General features: G+C 50.0%; 1 protein-coding gene across 10 annotated transcripts in view; it reads left to right on the top strand.

The window, feature by feature from the left end:
* The first annotated feature begins 1,601 nt into the window (after positions 1-1,601).
* Positions 1,602-18,115, top strand: part of MBNL1 (muscleblind like splicing regulator 1) — a 103,046-nt gene continuing 86,532 nt past the window's right edge. For 3 of the 10 annotated variants that reach the window (XM_054075041.1, XM_054075037.1, XM_054075033.1), the window contains exon 1: positions 10,666-10,819. The gene's annotated coding sequence lies outside the window, so the exon portion shown is untranslated. Of the gene's footprint in view, positions 1,753-10,665; positions 10,820-11,240; positions 11,345-18,115 lie in introns of those variants that run through there. The other 7 variants (XM_054075042.1, XM_054075040.1, XM_054075044.1 and 4 more) reach the window with 6 other exon arrangements.

Here is an 18,115-nt window from a genome sequence, read left to right as displayed (position 1 = left end):
CTGTGCTGAGCCGCAGGGCTGGCGGGGGCTGTGCCCGCACTCGGGGACAGCTGGTATGGGCGATGGCGATGGGCTGAGATGTGCTGAGGAATTCTTGTCAAGCTATTCTGTTAACTCATGCAACATCCTGTAGGATGAGATGGTGAACCATTGTGCCTTGACAGCAGCATTCTGACAGCACAGCAGGAGTAGAGGGAGACACCGGTAGAAGGGTCGAAAGCAATAACAGGAAATCCTGTTTGTGATTACTGCTGGTGTTGACTGCAGAATCCCTTTGCAGGGGTTTCCAGGCTGCTTTTAGTCTGGAGAAAAGGAGCCTGAGGGGAGACCTTATCACTTGCTACAGCTCTTTGATAGGAGATTGTGGCGCTGTGGATTTGGTCTCTTCTGCCAAATAGCAAGTGATAGGGCAAGAGGAAATGGCCTCAAGTTGCAACAGGGGAGGTTTAGACTGGATATTAGGAAATGCTGTTCACCACAGGAGCTGTCAAGCATTGGAACGGGCTGCCCGGGGAAGTGGTGGAGCGCCCATTCCTGGAGGTGTTCAAAAAACTTGCAGAAGAGGCACTTTGGGATGTGGTTTAGTAGGCACAGTGGTGCTGGGCTCATGGTTGGACCTGATGATCTTAGGTCTTTTCCAGCCTTAATGATTCTATGCTTTTATGTGCAGGCAGCACCTCCAGCCCGCTCTGGAAGAACGGGCAGTTAGGGGACACAGCTCCTGAGAAGCAGGCGGCTTTGCAAGCCCAGGGCTTTTGCACCGTGCCCTGTAAATCTGCAGCCCTCTTGTTCAAACAAGCAGAAAGGAAGCCAGACAGCGTTTCCGCTGCCGCGGTGCCCGCGCTGCTGCTCTCCAGCTGCCACCCACTCACCGCTCGTGCCCTGCGCAACACCCACCGCAGGCAGCCGGCTCCGAGGAGCTGCCCTCTGGTTTGGCAGAGGCTGCCAGGGACCGCTGAGGCCAGGGAGATGGTGTTTCCCTGCTTGGGTTGAGCAAGGCCCATTTCTAGCAAGTTCTGTAGTGCACAGCAAGCTTTCGCCGTGCAGCTTTGGGCGGAAGGGTTAGTGCTTGTGCAGGAAGCCGAGAGATGGTGGTGGTGGAGACAGAAACAGCGAAAATGGATCTGACTGCCTCTGGTTGCTGAGGCTGGCCGTGCTGTGCCAGCAGCAGTGCCGGCCAAGAAGCTGTTATCTGTGGCTGGCAGCAGGAAGGGAGCCCTGGGGGCACCACCCCAACCATCACCCCACTTCCAGGGACTGTGGGCAATGGCTCGATCGGATGGCTTGTGCCTGTCCCCCCGCCAGATGCCAGCGGGCGGATGAACGGGGCGCAGGAGAGGCGCCTTCAACCTGCACATGTCAAGAAGTATGTTTGTCCCCGAGACGCGAGCTTCCCCATGAGCAACTCGAGATGCGGCTGCAATGCAAAAGCACTTCCCCTTGCGCCTCTTTTTTTTTATTAGCTGAAAGTAATTTTTGCTTCTTTAACAAAATAGATATGCAAACCACAGCCCGTCGCCATGGTTACTGATGTATGCTACCGCGAATAGCTTATTTCACATCCTTAGACCTATAGGGTTTGGAAAGCGTAATTCTTCTGGCCTTTCACTGTTTCCCCCCTCGCTAGGCCACCAACCCACTGTTGCAAAAAACCCCGTGTTGTAATTGGCCCCGCGCGCTGCCGGAGGAGGCGGTGGCTGCGCTGCCCCAGCCCTGCAGCACGCGCCAACGCACCCCGCGCTGGGGGCCAAGGTAAGAATTACGCTTTTTACCCCACTTTGTGCCCTGAACAGCTGTGCAAATTAGCAACAGAAAAGTGTGTAGTTGTGTAGTGGGTCACGATAAGTTGTTCGGGAAGCTGAATTGTTTGATAACCGCATTTCATTGCACCTACTTTGGCATACGGGTCTGGCTATCGAGCTAAGTTAGGGAAGATTTAAATAATATGTTAAAGAAATGGGCACAGAATATAGTTTATTATGCAAAGTTTAGGTGACAAAACTCTGTGGTTCTGGAGAGTTTTAAAAGTGGTAGTTGGGTTTGAAAGCAAATCCTTCGTGGTGTTTGCTGGGGGCATGGCGGGACCCTGCGCGAGCACCAACCTGCTCCTACAACACTCGGGACAACCCCAGCAGGGCAGCCGGACACCACCACGTCTTTCTCTTTTTTTTTCTTCTGCTTTCCTAGCATTTTGTCTGTTAACCTCCCGCGGTGCTTAATGCTCTGGAAAAGTTGAGAGGAAGGTTTTCCTGTGCTTTCCAGAGCGCCATCGGTCGCTTTGCAGCAGGTTGTTCTGTGCTGTTGGTGGAGCAGCGGCTGCACCTCCATGGTAGTGCAGCACTTGGGGTGTGTTTCTCAGGGGTGTGAATGCTAGTCCCCCCCACTCAGGGGTTCCCTTTGGCCCCAGGCGAAGCGGGTGGGTGCCCAGCCTTGCAGCATCACTCCCTGGCCCTGCTCCGGCTCCCTGCGAGTGGTTGGTAAAGCCCGCAAGAAATTAAGATGACATTAATCCCTTGAGCGTGACCCCTCAGCTTCCTGCTGGGAAATACGCTGCTGCCAGCCAAAGTCCCACCAGTTTTCCGTGACTAAATATGATGTTGGATCACAGGCAGGGTCCACCTGGACTGGGCATCCATGGTGCTCCCCATAGAGGTCACAGTGGAAGTGGACCCCGGCACTGCCAGCTGGGCTCCAGCACGAACTAAAAAGCAATAAAGAAACCATCTTTACAGAGAATGACAAGGATGTAGCACACATTGTAATTGCTCCCTGTGAGATTAGTAGTGTGCATTTTGCTCATTTATATGCTTGTAGACTAGAAGAGACTTAAACCACTTTTAACAAAGATATTGTTATAGAATCATAGACTAGTTTGGGTTGGAAGGGACCTTAAAGATCACCCAGTTCCGCCCCCCCCCCGCCATGGGCAGGGACACCTTCCACTGGATCAGGGCCTCCAAACCCCATCCAACCTGGCCTGGAACCCCTGCAGGGATGGGGCAGCCACAGCTTCCCTGGGCACCCTGGGCCAGCACCTCACCACTCTCATGGTGAAGAAATTCCTCCTTATGTCTAGTTTAAATTTGCCCCTCTCCAGTTTATACCCATTGCCCCTCGTTCTGTCCCCACAAGCCTTTGTATACAGCCCCTCTCCAGCTTCCTTGTAGCCCCTTTAGATACTGGAAGGTCACTATAAGATCTCCTCAGAGATCTTCTCCAAGCGGAATAACCCCAACTCTCTCAGCCTGTCCTTGTATTGTCACTTAATAGTTGCAGGAAGCTTTATAATAAAAGCACAATACAGTGGAAGGGCCAAGTCTGAAATTTGTACACTATCTTCATTGAAATACACATGCAGATAATATCATTAAAACAGAAAAAGGTGCTTTTAGCACCATGGTGTGAAAGCAATGGCTTCCGTGCTGCTGCAAAGCGGGGGCGGAAGTTTGTTACTGCCGAAGTTGCCTTAGAGGAGATGGAACCACTGCTTTCGTTATCGGCAAGACTGAAATTCAATGTCAGCCCTTTTCGGGGAATTTGAGTTTCACGACTGTTGAACAAACAACAGGCTAAGGAAGCGGATAGCTTCTCCAGGTTTGTCATCAGGTTTAGTCTGTGTTTACAGTATCGCCTTTAATAAAAGCCAGGGGACAAAACCCAAATATTAGATACTAGGTTTATTTTGTGACTGTTGTATCCCAGCTATTTGGTGTGATGGAATGAAGGCGTATTTCAAACCAGATGGCTCGGTGCTGAGATTTTTCTTTCCGTGTTAAACAGGCAAGGGCAGGGCAGCACCCTGCACCCCTCGGGGGGGATTCAGCCGGGTGGGTGACAGCCAGCTGTGGAGACTGCAGGTCTCTCATGTAGTTATCCTTGAAGTGCTGTGTTACAGTACATGCTAAGGAGAGGAGCGTTGCTTTCGGGTGCCCAGCTGGAAGCGGCTGAACACGCCTCAGTGTGTTGGGTCCCGCCTAGGGGTGCTGGGGGCATGGGGAGCACAGGAGGCTCATCCAGGCACTGACCACACAGTGGCTGGAGTCCGAAGACGTTTTCAGCTAGTTCTGAATTAAATTAGGTTCTTAGCTGACTTTGTTGTTCTTTAGCGAATGATTCCTGTTTGATTTACAACCTCACTCAAGCAGGAGCTGGAGGGTGACACAGAGTGTTTGTGCAAGGCAAGCTGGAGGGTTTGGTCCTTCTTGGCTGTGCGGGTATCTGTTTGCGCACCTCCTGCCACCCCTGCCTGCCCACCTATAGACACCAGGCACCTCTCTGGACCCCTGTTCCGTGGGGGTGGGCAGCCAGGGGCTGCTTTTCTGGAGCAAAACCTGAGAAAAACGGTTGCTGGGTTGGCAGGTTACCTTCTCCTGCCCATGTGCGTGTCTTAAGAAGCATATCTCTGAGGGAGGGTTAGAACTGATCTATGAGGCTTCCATAATGCAAGTTCCTTAATTCTGCAGACTTAAGCCATCTTTCAGAGTATTTATTATGTTTGTAGTGACAAAGAGAAAATTTAAATCTATTTCCATCTTATGAACCCTCAACATAAGGAGATGGAGCTGTTGGAATGGGTCCAGAGGAGGCTACAAAGATGATCCGAGGGCTGGAGCACCTCCCATACAAGGACAGCCTGAGGGAGTTGGGGTTGTTCAGCCTGGAGAAGAGAAGGCTCCGAGGAGATCTTCTAGTGACCTTCCAGCACCTGAAAGGGGCTACAAGAAAACTGGGGAGGGGCTGTTCACAAAGGTGTGTGGTGATAGGACGAGGAGCAATGGATATAAACTGGAGAGGGGCAGATTTAGACTGGACATAAGGAGGAATTTCTTCACCATGAGGGTGGTGAGGCCCTGGCCCAGGTTGCCCAGGGAAGCAGTGGCTGCCCCATCCCTGGAGGTGTTCAAGGCCAGGTTGGTTGGGCCTTGGGCAGCCTGGTCTAGTGTCACATGTCCCTGTGATTCCATGATTATGTCCCTGATGCCTTTACAAGATGATCTGTCACTCAGATTTTTCACTTTAACCTTTTCCCTTCAGATCATTTTGAAGTAGGGGCTGAAGGGGGAAGTGCTTTCACTCTGCTTGAGGTGCAGTTGTGAGGAGGATGCCAACACCCATCCTCTTGCAGGACACACCCAAAACACTGGTGTCCCACTGGTGTGCGTGGGGGCTTCTGCCAGCTGTGGGTGGTCGGTGGCCCCACAGCTTTCCTCGCTCGGTTTCAGAAGGAAGGGCAGGCAACGGTTGCACAACTTTCAGAGGTCAAATTCTTGCTTCACTTGTGTGAGGGCTGAGTTAGCTCAGCCAAGAGAGTTCCTCTTTCCCGCTCCGGCTGTATTAACACACAGTGGCTTTAAAACACAAAATGTCTCTCAAAATACTTAGTCTGTATGCAGAGTGTTTCTTTTCTTTCCCTTGTCTCCTAATTTATGTCTTTTTGTTCAAATGACATATGAAGCTAAGCATACAATGACATATATCTTTATATATTTTCTTCTGCTGCTGGAAGATAATTAGTCCATTGTCTTGTTTGGTATCCCAGATGGTAATTAGCATTATGAGATGATAATCTGTGAGACCACTGGATCTGTGATTTCCTTACAGTTTCCTCTTTACCAAGCCCTGCCCGGACATGCTGTCACTGCAGAGTTTGTGCTCGGCATCTGCGCTCTAGGGTTTAATTCCCTATGGCCTATATAAACCTACGTGAAACACAATACATCCACTTTATAGGCTTTAGTGAGAAATGGCAGATTTCAGGTGAGCAGGGCATAAACCAAACTGGCCCTATCCCTATCCCTTGTTAGAGGAGGGAAGTCTTTGAGCAAGGCTCCTGGCAGAAGCCAGCACCAGGAGCGATGCCAGCAGAGATGCTGCCATCGTGGGTAGCCGGTACCAAACCCAGTGGGCAGGTTGCTCTGTGCTGGCACATGAAAATGCACTTGATGAGAAACTTAATAAACCCTAATCACCAACACAACCAATTACCAACTGTGGAGCAAGGATGCTGCTATGCCAGTGGTGCAGCTGGGAGCCTCTCGGTGCCCCTTATCCACTCTACTGCTGCGGCCGAGGCAGGACAAGGAGGCACAATTGAGATACCAGTTAGTTTTTAAAGCTATCTCAGTGTATAGAAAGGATTGTTTGTGCAAACACCGGCTTACTGAATGTATTTTAGAGAAATCTGGGCAAGGAGGAGTTTGTAGAGAAAACTTTGTGACCGGAACAACAGCTTTGAACGTGCCCAGTGTACTGATGTAAGCGTAGGGAGAGGAAACAGCCGCACGCATTTCTTTGTGATAGAACAGAAACAGGAAGACCAACAAATGGCCCATTACAATATTCATTCCCAGAGACTATCAAGGCGTGTGCAACCAATGCCGGACTTATCTGAACAGTGCATCTGTACCGCCGCTGCTTTACAGAATGACAGGCAACGTCATGCAAGTCAGGCAAACCTAAAAATATAGTGAGATATGAGTTACCACAATTTTTTTACTGATCTGGATTAAACTTCTGTGAAACACAAGTGTAAATTCAAGGCATATTTTCCTGAAAGCAAAAGGAATGTTTCTTTACGCCCTTTCAGTCTCCTGTTTCTGTAAAAAAAAAGCCAAAAAAAAGAGAGAAAAGATAAACAGAAAAGAGCAGAAAGTTCTCCCATGCAGTGACGTGCCTTTGCTTCCTTGGCACTCAGCACTCCAGGACGCTCCCCAAGGCTGCTCTGTCTGGAGGGACCCTCAAGGCATCCCATTTTTCACTACGGGTTCAGAAGTGCTGCCTGGTCCGTGGTAGTGTGTGATTAGAGCACAGAAAAAAAAAGAAGTTAATTATACTAGTGCCAGGCTGTATAATAGAACTAAAAGCTTTAAGAAGGAAACAGCTGGAGTTCAGATCTCTCAAGCAGGTAATATTATTTGTCTCCCAAAGTAAAGCAAGGGATTATTCAGTAGAGCTGAAAAGCATATTATCACGTCATTTCGCAAAATGTAACTCTACTTAGTTCAGCCCTGAGTACAGATCAGGAAAAAGGCAAATTTAAAGGCAGATTTCTTCTAATCTCCAAGGCTAATAAATTTCAAAGCAAACAGCAAAGTGGTTTGGCTTATTCTGTTATGGATTGAAGGATGTGGCAGATATAATTTGGAGCAATTATTCAAAATTTCAGAAGTCAACAGAAGCTTAGTATCCATGAATGAATAAAAGCAGCACCCAATTGCAGTGGAGATGGCACTTTGGTACTGATTTTTTTCATTTGTAAGATAAAAACAAATGCATTCTGGAACAACTGGGTCTGGGTAACCAGTGGTGCTCACAATTATAAAGACAAATGACAAGATTGGGGAGAAAAAAAGAGAAGAGGGAAAAGACGGAAAGAAAAAGTTCTAGCAGAACTACAAGCCCTAGTGTGCTTCGTAGGAAAAATATGTTTGGAACAAGGTGTCTGTGTTGATAGGTGTTTAAGGCAAACAAGTTACACTCCTGATACTTAAGAGGATCTTTGCATCTTTCCTTTCTTCCCTGATATCAATATGTCTTGTAGTTTCCTTGTAGTCTGCTCTTTGTGTGGACTGGGGATGAAAACCGTTCTCAGTTCAGAAAAACACATGGCATGAGAGTCCCAGAAAGAAACAGAGAGACCCTGAAATTAGGCCATGCTTGAAAATGGGATCCCGCTCGGAAGGAGGGAGGCTGTGTGTTAGTTTTCCAGCAGCAGGGCACCACTGCACGACTGCCGCTTGTCACAGCATCCAGCCCCAAGCGTTGCTGTGGCCACTCTGTGCTTCCAGCCGAGAGAGCCCAGGGTGGGACTGACACTGAGAACTGTACAGCATAGAGGGACTGGAACTCAGCGTGAAGTCACCGAGGTGTAAAGGACAGAGGTGTTTGGTAGCTGGTGTTTCCACCCAAAAGGGGGTGAGCAGGGCGATGTGGGGCCCGGGGCATCCCAAGAAGCACGTGCGCTGGAGCATTTAATAGGTCCCTTTGGTGAAGCACCGTGTGCTGGCCTGGGGCACTGACCTGGGTGTTACGGACCTGGAAGGCAGATCAGACCAGATTTGAAAACTTAAGCACAGAAAAGACTTCTACAGCTTTTTATGCTTTTCTTTCTGAAGTGTGTGGTACCCAGCTCCTCGCAAGAGCCCTTGAGCCCCTTCTCTCGCTGTGCATGTCCCTGTGCTGCAGTCCCTGCTGGTGGAGCACCCCTGCGTGACAACTACGGGACTTAGGAAAAAAGGGACTTAGGAACAACTACAGGACTCGGAAAAAATTGCCTCCGTATAGCCATTATGATGTCTTTTTGGCATGGTGTAGATATGCTGGCAGCAGAACTTGTTTATAGCATTTATACTCTTTCTCTCCATAAACATTCACTTATGTGATGGCTCTTAATTTTCACAAGCAAAGCAAGGAGAAGGGTCTATGGAGGTGAACGTGTGAGTGTTTGATATATCCATTTCACAATGGTTTCCAAATCCCAAAGCAGTTAAAGCTTCTGTGGAAGCTCCAGGGATGGGGAATCCACAACTTCCCTGGAACAGGTTGCCCAGAGCAGTGGTGGCTGCCCCATCCCTGGAGGTGTTCAAGGCCAGGTTGGATGGAGCCTTGGGCAGCCTGATCCGAGGGGGAAGAAGGGATTTTCTTGTCTTGACCAATTGGCTTACCATTGGATTTAGTAACAGGGACGAGAGAGGAACAGAAACTGTTTGAGCATTCATCATAAGGTAACAGTTTGCTGAGTTGTTCTCTATGGAAGAAAACAGAAATTGAGATTAAAAGTTTAGGGGGAAAACGGAATAAAGGAGGGTTTTTTTGAAAACGTACGTGTAGATGTATTGAAATATACTCAGTCTTAGCAATAAACAGTTGCTTCATATGCTATAATACTTGGAAAAAAATACTAAGCAAAATGTCTCCTGGAATCAGTGCAAATATTTGTAGGGTTTGGGTGTGAGTTTGGCTCAGACGTGACTGCTGCTTTGACATCAAAAGAGAGCTGGAGAGTCCTGCCACTGCTTTTATTAAAATGTTAAAATACGGAGAACTGAAAAACATAATTTTCAAAGGCATGGGACTCTTTTATAGCAAATGGGGTAAAATAACTAAAGAGTGAACAATGTAAGAGCTATTTTGTGAGCCTCAGGGAGGAACAGACTGCACACCATGAAAGAGAAGTATAGATCAAAAAGAGTAAACCTCGGCAGGGTCAGAGGAAGAAAGAGCTAGAAGAGGGACCTAAAAAGGTCACTTAATCCATTCCCTCGCCCCAGGCGGGATGGAGGGTACCTAAATCACTCCTCAAGATGAGTGTCTAACCTTGATTTAGTACCCTGTCAGTCAGTCCTTATTTTCCCCTCCTAGGTTCAGCCTGAATCTCTCTTCCTGCAGTTTAAGCCCATCTTCTTGTCCTCACCACCATAAATACAGACACAAGATTGTTCCTTATGGTGTCCTTAAACCTTGGAAGATCACTGCTGTGCTTCCTCCAGTCTTAGTGCTGACAGGCTGTCTCCAGTTCTCGTTTCATCCCCACCATGCCTGGAGCTCCCGCCCCACTTGCCGCATCTCAGTGGGCCAACACCGGTGGCACCAGACCCCGCGTGTCCCTGCTGCCCTCTCAGTGTATTTAGGTGTACATCCTTCTCTTTTTCCATCCCTTAGGTTAGCGCAACCTTGTTTTGTTGAGATTCCTTCGTGTGTTGCCCTAGATGCAAGTGTCCTGGCAAAGGACACATTTGTGATGTATCTGATGGGTCTATGTCAACATAGCTCCTTTTTCTGCGCTGGTCCCACTGGTGTGGTGACACTGATACCTGCCCACGGGACACTCACCAGAGCAGAACCGGCCCCTCGGTGACGGCTGTGCTGGCCTCCAAGGGACAGGCTCTCTCCGGAGCCTGGGAGGCTCAGAGCAGAGGGACAAGGTCTCTTTGGAGCCCAAGAGACTTTGGAGCCTGGGAGGCTCAGAGGAGTGGGATGGGGTCTCTTTGGAATCTGGGAGGCTCAGAGCAGCGGGATGGGGTCTCTTTGGAACCTTGGGAGGCTCAGAGCAGCGGGATGGGGTCTCTTTGGAGCTCGGGAGGCTCAGAGGAGTGGAATGGGGGTCTCTTTGGAGCCCGGGAGGCTCAGAGGAGTGGGATGGGGTCTCTTTGGAATCTGGGAGGCTCAGAGCAGCGGGATGGGGTCTCTTTGGAGCTCGGGAGGCTCAGAGGAGTGGAATGGGGGTCTCTTTGGAGCCCGGGAGGCTCAGAGGAGTGGGATGGGGTCTCTTTGGAGCCTGGAAATCTCAGAGCAGCGGAATGGGGTCTCTTTGGAGCCTGAGAGGCTCAGAGCAGTGAGACACCGTGCTGGGGTGCTGGGAGGCGCCCGGGGTGCAGCACCCGCCTGCCTTCGGGCTCACCTTGTCGGGGCAAACTGCAACAGTCTGCAATGCGCTTTATTAGCCCCGGAGTGGGGAAAGGGATGAAAGCGGGGTGGTTGCGCCCGCTCTGGATCAGCACTATCGCCTCGTGAGCAGAGCCGCATTTTGGGGGGCTCTGGGGAAAAAAAAACCAAACCCAGCCAATGGCTAAGGCAGCGCGGACAGCGGTGGCGGCGGGGCTGCTTTCCCGGAGAGGTTTTCCATCGCTTCCCTGCCCCCGCTTGGCTGTTTTTTTTTCCCTTTCCTCCGAAACCGGAGGCGGCGGGGCCGGGCACGTGTGCAGGGCCCGGGCACCGTGACTCATGCGGCGCCGGGCCGCTCCGCGCCGCGGGATGAGCGAGCCGAGCCCCCGCGGGAGCGCCGCTCCCAGCCCGCTGCTGCGGCTCCGGCCGGCACCAGGTCAGCGGGGAGCGGAGCGGGGACGGGCGGCGGCGGGAGCCGAGGCTGCGGTTGGAGCTGGGGCCGGAGCTGCGGGTGCAGCCGGAGTTTGGGGCTGGAGCGGGGGCCGAGGCCGGAGCTCGGGGTGGGGGTTGGAGCTGGGGAGGGAGCGGGAGCTGCGGGAGCTGCGGCTGGAGCCGGAGCTTGGGGATGGCGCTGGAACTGAGGCCGGGGCTGGAGCTGGAGTTGTGGCTGGAGCTTGGGATGGGAGCTGCGGCCCGGACTGGGGCTTGGGGTTGAGGCTTGAGCTGGGGCCGAGGCTGCAGCTCCGGGCTGGAGCCGGAGCCGGAGCCGGGACTGGAGCCGGGGGTCGGCTGCGGGGCCGGGCCCGGGTCTGGCGGCGGGGCCCGCGCTTCCGGGCGGGGCGGGGATGCGGCGGAAGCCGGGGCGGGCGCGGGGAGCCCGGGCCGTGCCGCCTCCCGCCCGCCGCGCCGGCGGCGCTGTCAGCGCGCGCCCCCCCCGCCGGGCGCCGCCAGCGGGCGAGAGGTGAGGGGCCGGGCCGGGGCGGGCTGAGCTGGGCTCGGTGCGGGCTCTGCTTGGGGCGGGCGCCGAGGGTTGTGCTGAGCTGGGCTCGGTGCGGGTTGGGGAGGCTGATGCGGGTTGGGCTGTGCTGAGCTGAGCTTGGTGCGAGTTGGCGCAGGGTGGGCTGCGCTTGGGGCGGGTTTGGGCAGGCGATGCGGGTTGAGGGGGCTGATGCGGGCTGTGCTGGGCTTGGTGCGGGATGGAGAGGCTGATGCGGATTGGGCTGTGCTGAGCTGGGCTTGGTGCGAGTTGGCGCGGGCTGTGTTGAGCTCTGTGCGGGGTCAGGCTGGGCTGAGTGCGGGGTTAGGCTGGGCTGGGTGCGGGCTAAGGCTGGGCTGGGTGCGGGGTTAGGCTGAGCTGGGTGCGGGGTTAGGCTGCGCTGGGTGCGGGGTTAGGCTGAGCTGGGTGTGGGGTTTGGCTGGGCTGGGTGCGGGGTTAGGCTGGGCTGGGTGAGGGGTTAGGCTGGGCTGGGTGCGGGGTTAGGCTGAGCTGGGTGTGGGGTTTGGCTGGGCTGGGTGCGGGGTTAGGCTGCGCTGGGTGCGGGGTTAGGCTGCGCTGGGTGCGGGGTTAGGCTGAGCTGGGTGTGGGGTTTGGCTGGGCTGAGTGCGGGGTTAGGCTGGGCTGTTCTGGGCCAGGTGCGGGTTATGGCACGCGATGCAGGTTGGGGAGCCAAGCACAGGCTGGGCTGTGCTGGGCACGATGCGGTTAGGGTGTTGGGCTGTGCTTGATGCAGGTCGGGGTGCGGGTTGGGCTGTGCTCGGTGCAGGCTGGGTTGGGCACGGTGCGGGGATGCAGGTTGGGTTGTGTTGCTAACAAAGAGGGTAACTTGGAAGGGTTGGCTCCAGCCTAGGTGTGGGCATATCCCAACATCACACAGAATCCCGTCTGGATGCCCACACACTGTGCTGCTTGTCCTGGGAGCGCTTAAGGGAACAGGGTGGAAATAGGGCTTTCCCCCCCCCCCCCCCCTTAATTTTTAGAGAAAGTTCTTGAATTCAGAAGTTTGTTTTGCGTCTAATTGCTGCAAACGGATCTTTTGCTTAAGATGTTGGCATAGTGGAACAGGAAAATGCAGGGACGTCATCTGTATAAAATGGTTCTTTGGAAAAATTTATGATTGTTTCTTTTAGGCAGAAATTATTTCTTTTGGTGATTTGTTGATAGGGGGAATATATGCTGCAAAGCTTGGTAGTGCAGTTGGACTTGGTGTTAAAGGTTGGACTTGGTGTTAAAGGTTGGACTTGATGTTAAAGGTCTTTCTCAACCTAAAAGATTCTGTGATTCAGCAGCAGGAGGACAGAGGTGGAGACAGTGAAACCATGTGAGGGCCTGTTAATCCAAGAGGCATCATTGACAGTAGAGAGGTCTGTAACTGGGGAGCAAGAAAAAAGAAAACAATGGTATCTTTAACACTGCAGGGAAAAAAAAAGGTTCTAATGAGATGACAACAGTTTCACAGTGACAACAAGGAAGTAATTTGCATAATGACTAATTAACTGATGGTACTTATTCCTGCAGGGGAAGTTTGAGGGTGAGCACCTGAGGTGAGGGCTTGGAAGCTGTAGTGGATTGAGGCAAGGGAGGGCACCCGGCTCCCTGAAGGCTCTGCTTGCCTGTGTTTGGTACTGACCCTTCCAGACCTGCTGATGTATAACAATATTATGACAATTTAAAATAGAAGAGAAAGAAAGTAAATACTTGCCATCCCCAGCTTCACTGAAATGGGTGATGAAACTTCTGCGTGTGGAAGTTTGCGATGTACCAGTGCTGAAACCCGCTGTGCTGAGAATCTCTGCACGTGGAGTGGTGCAAGATGAGCTTGGAGCACTACCCGTGAGGTTTTCTATGGACCAGAGCACCCCGATGGTCCATCCGGAGGGAGCAGGGGTGCTGAGCTCTGTGGTTGCAGCATGTGCTTTTGCAATTTAAATTTTATGAAGCCTATGTCACACTGCTTCCCTCGGCTCCTGTTGGGTCAGGTGAAGACTAGAACATTGTACAAGGGAATTCCTGGAGTTAAGGGCTGGGCTTCTGAGCTTACAAAATTTCTTTAGGCTGTGTTGAAACAAAAGGTATTTAAATAAAAAAGTGATGGTGATAACTGAATATTCAGAGTTTCATAACCAATTAGGTCTCCAGCCTTGAAAAAACTTTGTAAACAAGTTACCCGGCACGTTGTAGGTATGTTTTGCTGGTCGTGGTAGAGCCTGCCTCGTTTATGTGGCATTTAAAAGTACAGGCTCATGTAGTTGTTATTTACTCGGGCTGCTGAGGAAAGACACACAGGCAGCAGATTGCTCAGTCTGATAGACGCGAGCGAACGTGGCAGGACATATTTATTGTCTCATTTCCGTAAGCCATCATTGGATTGAATTCATTTTGAATAGTAGGCGAGGGGCTGAGTCTGGGGATGCTTTGTTGTACTACGAAGCAGTTGAATCAGTGGGCAAAACTGGGGCATTATGTGAGTAGTTCGTAATTCATTCGGGTCAGGAAATGGTGCCAAAGCTGTGCCATGAAATCTCCCCTCAGCTGCAGTGGAGGGGATGGGTTCTGTACACCCACTGTGCCGCACTGGCGTTCCCTTTGATGGGAAGAGCCTCGCTTGGTGCTTTCGTTTGCCCCCAAACTCGCTGTGCTCGCTGTCTCAGAGGTGGTGGGAAGTTTGGCTGAGCCACTTGCTGCATAGGCACAAGCTTCGTGTTTCTCTGGGCTGAAAACTGTATTGCAACCACGGGAAATGGCGGGTTCTGAGGTGTCCGACATCTGCCTCCAGCTCAAAGCCTGCCAGGCAGGGGCTGGCGTGTCGCCTTCATCCTCAGGCAGAGGATGTTAAGAGTTTTAGATCTGGTAGATTAACAAGGGAATAGAGTGTCTGTCTTCAGGAGTATCAACAAAGCAGTTTAATTAGTGGAAGCAGAGAATTTTAATTTAAAATTTCTCTGGTATATTATTTTCTAATTGCGGAACTAATCATAATTGGGAATAGTCTTTACTCTGGGTTTTTTCTGTAGGCAGTCATGGCCAAGAAGTTGCTCTTTCACTGACTCGCTGCGGTCAGTGTACATTATTGTGAGGGCTTTTGGTCCAGTTCATCCCAGTGAGACTTAGGAGACTGCGAAAGCATAATCCGAGGATCTTGGAATGGGGGTTTAGTAGGGTGCTGCTCAAGTTCCTGGAGAACATCACGCTCATGGCGCCTCAGAAAGGCTGGGATGTGGGTAGTGCTCTGCACTGGGCTGTGGTGGGTGACAGGCACTCTGTGGCTGCCGACCCTGGAGGAGGGCATGTAAAAATCCCAGAGGGTTTGGATGTTACTTTAGGCTGGAAGTGCTGCTAATTCCTTCTGCTTTGGGAAGTTCAACAGTATAACCAGAATAAGTATGTGTGAATGAAGCTGCTTTGAGCCTTAAGAAGTTCAGTTTCAATTTTGGAGATAGGTTAATTTTGTTTTGCATGACTCCACCTCTTGAATTCTGTTACTTTGCCACTTCACCAAGTCTCAGATGCTGTTCCTTAACAGAGGAATAATGCCCAATAGTAGATTACTAGGTAATAATTACTGAGTTTGTCTATAGTCTGCTTCCTATAGCGAGGCCAAAGATTTAATAAACTCCCGTTTGTAGACACCTCTGTGACAAATACCACACACTGACAAGCATTCGCAAGTAGCAGGTGCTGCTGTTGCTTTCTTTTAAAGCCTGTTTTACATGGAGGTTTCTGGTGCTTGTCCAGTTTGTGTTTCTCAGAAGCACAGAAAATGCTACTTTCCAGAATTTCCTAATCGGGGATGATACTGTGGAGAAGATTCTGTGATGTTATTCTCTGTGATCTGTCCTGCAAGGGGCTTTGAACAGCTGGTAAATGGACTATTTGGTGGCCTTTGCACCACATCCAAGCTGCGTCACTTTGCATCCCGGCCGCAGGTGCCAATTTGACTTCCCTGGACTTAGGCTCTGTCTATATTTGAAACCTGGAAAAGAAGTCTGAGGTGCAGGAGGTGGTGATGCATCACACCAAACGTTCAGCAGTCAAAGGGTTCTCCACAGGACACCTGTTTGAGTTGCCTAGAGGAGATGGACCATTAAAGCTATGTGGTTTCTTCTGTCCTGTCTGGGATGGGTTATGTGGCCACAGTAAAAGTTCTTATACCTGTGGTGTAGGTGGAGATCTCATGGCCGGTTCAGATGAAAACGGCTTTCCTCTCTGCTTTTATTTCCTTTAAGTACTTGTTTTTATTCTGCTGCTTCAGATCTAATGAAGAGGTGGTAATGACACAGGAATGCCTGTAATTCAGGAGGATGACCCTTAGTACCTCTTAATATCCAGAATAGAAGATGATTACTACTTAGGAACCACAGGTATAAACTGCGAACATCATTTTTCTAACAGTGCTAACACCAAGGAGCTCACGCGTGGTGGATTTTATAAGATGCCTTGCAGTAAGTAGTCATTACTTTCAAAGGCTTAGTATGCGTTTTCCTATGCCTCATGCACATTTTAAATGCAAAGGCTATGAAGACATGATTCGGCTGTTAACGAAGACCAGGTCATTAAGGTAAACTGCAAAAACACAGTTTTTCCAACTGTTCCTTTTCATTCTCATCTTTTTATGATTGTTGTCCATGCCAAGGGTGACTTCTATAGCTAGGAATAATTATCAGAAAATTCCTGCAACAATTCCTGTCCAGAAGGAATTTTACTGTGGTTGTATATTGTATATTTTTTAGAGGTGTTCCGGTATGGACGAGGAAGGACACTCACACAAGTGATCAGGGAAATAATCTGGATTTGTACCGTTGTTTTGTTTGTCAGTGGTGGCAGAACAATCCTGCACACAAACATGCAGGTGCTGCCCAAGGGCTCAGAGATCTGCTGGAGTGGGAGCAGAGCTCGGCTCTGTGGATCCGAGAGTTTGGTTAATGTGCTGTATCCTCCCAGTGGCTCTAAGGTGTGGAATCTGGCTGGATTTGATCGCTTCCCTGGGGACTCCTGTGTTGGAATCTGTCCTGCTGGTTTCAGCTCCACGCAGGGCAGAGGGGTGACAGGAGCCAGGGCACATGTGGTGGGTCTCCACTGTTTGTATTTCTTAGGGATTAGAGCAGTTGCCTATGATTATTTTTTGTTATTTTTTATTTTATTAACAACTATATTTTGTAAACTTAGTTTCCCAAGTCATGGAGCACAGTAAACAACATTTCCTTCCTACTACCCCCCATAATTATTTACCGAAAGGATAAACATGTGAGTGTTTTTTTATTGCTGTCCTTGGTGACATTTGGAGTCTGTTCTGCTGTGAATATGTGCAATTGTAATTCCCATTAGTGTCAATGAGAGTTTGCAGCAATTAACAAGGGAAAAGAAGGGACCATTAAAACTGTATCACAGTTTTGATGACACTTGAATGTGTCTCAAGATGAAAAAATGTGTCCCAAGATAAAAAATATCACATTTAATATAAAAAGTTGAGATACGAAGGTTTTGCACTTGGCATTTTACAGTGGAGCGTGGTTCCTGGTGAGGATGTCCAGGCGAGCAGTTGATGTCACTCATTCCTGTTCTACCTTTAGCAGTTTGTGCAGGGTGAACATCTTGGTCACTGTGGACAAATGTTGTTTTACACTGTTCGGTGCATTCAGAACCTGCAGTGAATGTTCCTCCTCCCAAGACTGACCTGGGATTCCTTCTATAGCTTCAGTGGCAGCAGTGATGCTCTGGTAGGGTCACAAGTCTGCTTACGCCTGTTGGGCTACTTGATAATTCTGTGAGGGTTTGAGGTGTGCTGGCGTCAGGATGAAATCCAGCTGTGGATCAGGAGAATTGCCTTTCCTCTGGCATCAACTGGGGATTTTTTTTTTACACGTCTGCTTGCTGCCAACTGCTACCCAGTATAACAGCCCATGTTTCAAATTATGTGCAGCTGATGCATTGTTATAAAAGAATATTTTAGAAAAGATATTTTATAAAATATAAAAGGATATCTTATAAAATATGTTTTAAAATAATATTTTGTAACAATTGATGCATTGCTATGAAAGAATATATTTGGTTTAGGTAGCTGGGAAAACCCTCTTTTAATGTACTATAAAGAAAAAAATGGAAGATTGCAATAGATGCAACCTGTCCTCACTGAAGTCTAACTCAAGTTCTCACTAAATGCAGCTTCAATTTTCAGTGGGGTGATTGCTGTTTGCTATTAATTAGGAATATCATCAACATGGTAAAAGTATACTTAGGTCGTTCTGATGCTAAAGAGTGCGCTCCGAGTTCATTTTTGGTTGCATCTACCGACTGCGTGAGAAAACTGAGGAAGGCAGGACTGAGTAAACCAAGATTGGCCGAGTTTTGTGCAGCCAGGTTATCATTCCTGAAAGCCGAGTGTATAATCAAGCATTTAACTGGGTGCGGGCAGTGCTGCGTCCCACACAGCCCCCGCGGTGGCATGTCCTTCTGCAGCCCCGGAGCTGCCGGGCACTGCTGGCAAGGAGTCTTGGAGAGAAACAGCCTCCAGCCCTTCCTTGAGCACTCAGGAAGTGTGCAAGTGCCTGTTTGGCTCTGACCTTAGGTTTTTTGGTAAATATGCCAAATATTTGTTTTCACAGAGAAATATTTTGAGCCATACATATGCGAGCTGTGTACCGGTGGCTGAATCACAATGAATTTCAGCACAAAGGAAAGAAAGAAGTACTGACAGGTTATAATACGTCTGGTTGTTTGGCTTTTAGAGAAATTGGC

Source organism: Cuculus canorus, chromosome 9 (genome assembly GCF_017976375.1).
Source record: "Cuculus canorus isolate bCucCan1 chromosome 9, bCucCan1.pri, whole genome shotgun sequence".
NCBI classification, from domain to species: domain Eukaryota; kingdom Metazoa; phylum Chordata; class Aves; order Cuculiformes; family Cuculidae; genus Cuculus; species Cuculus canorus.
This window is presented reverse-complemented; position numbering and strand designations above follow the sequence as displayed.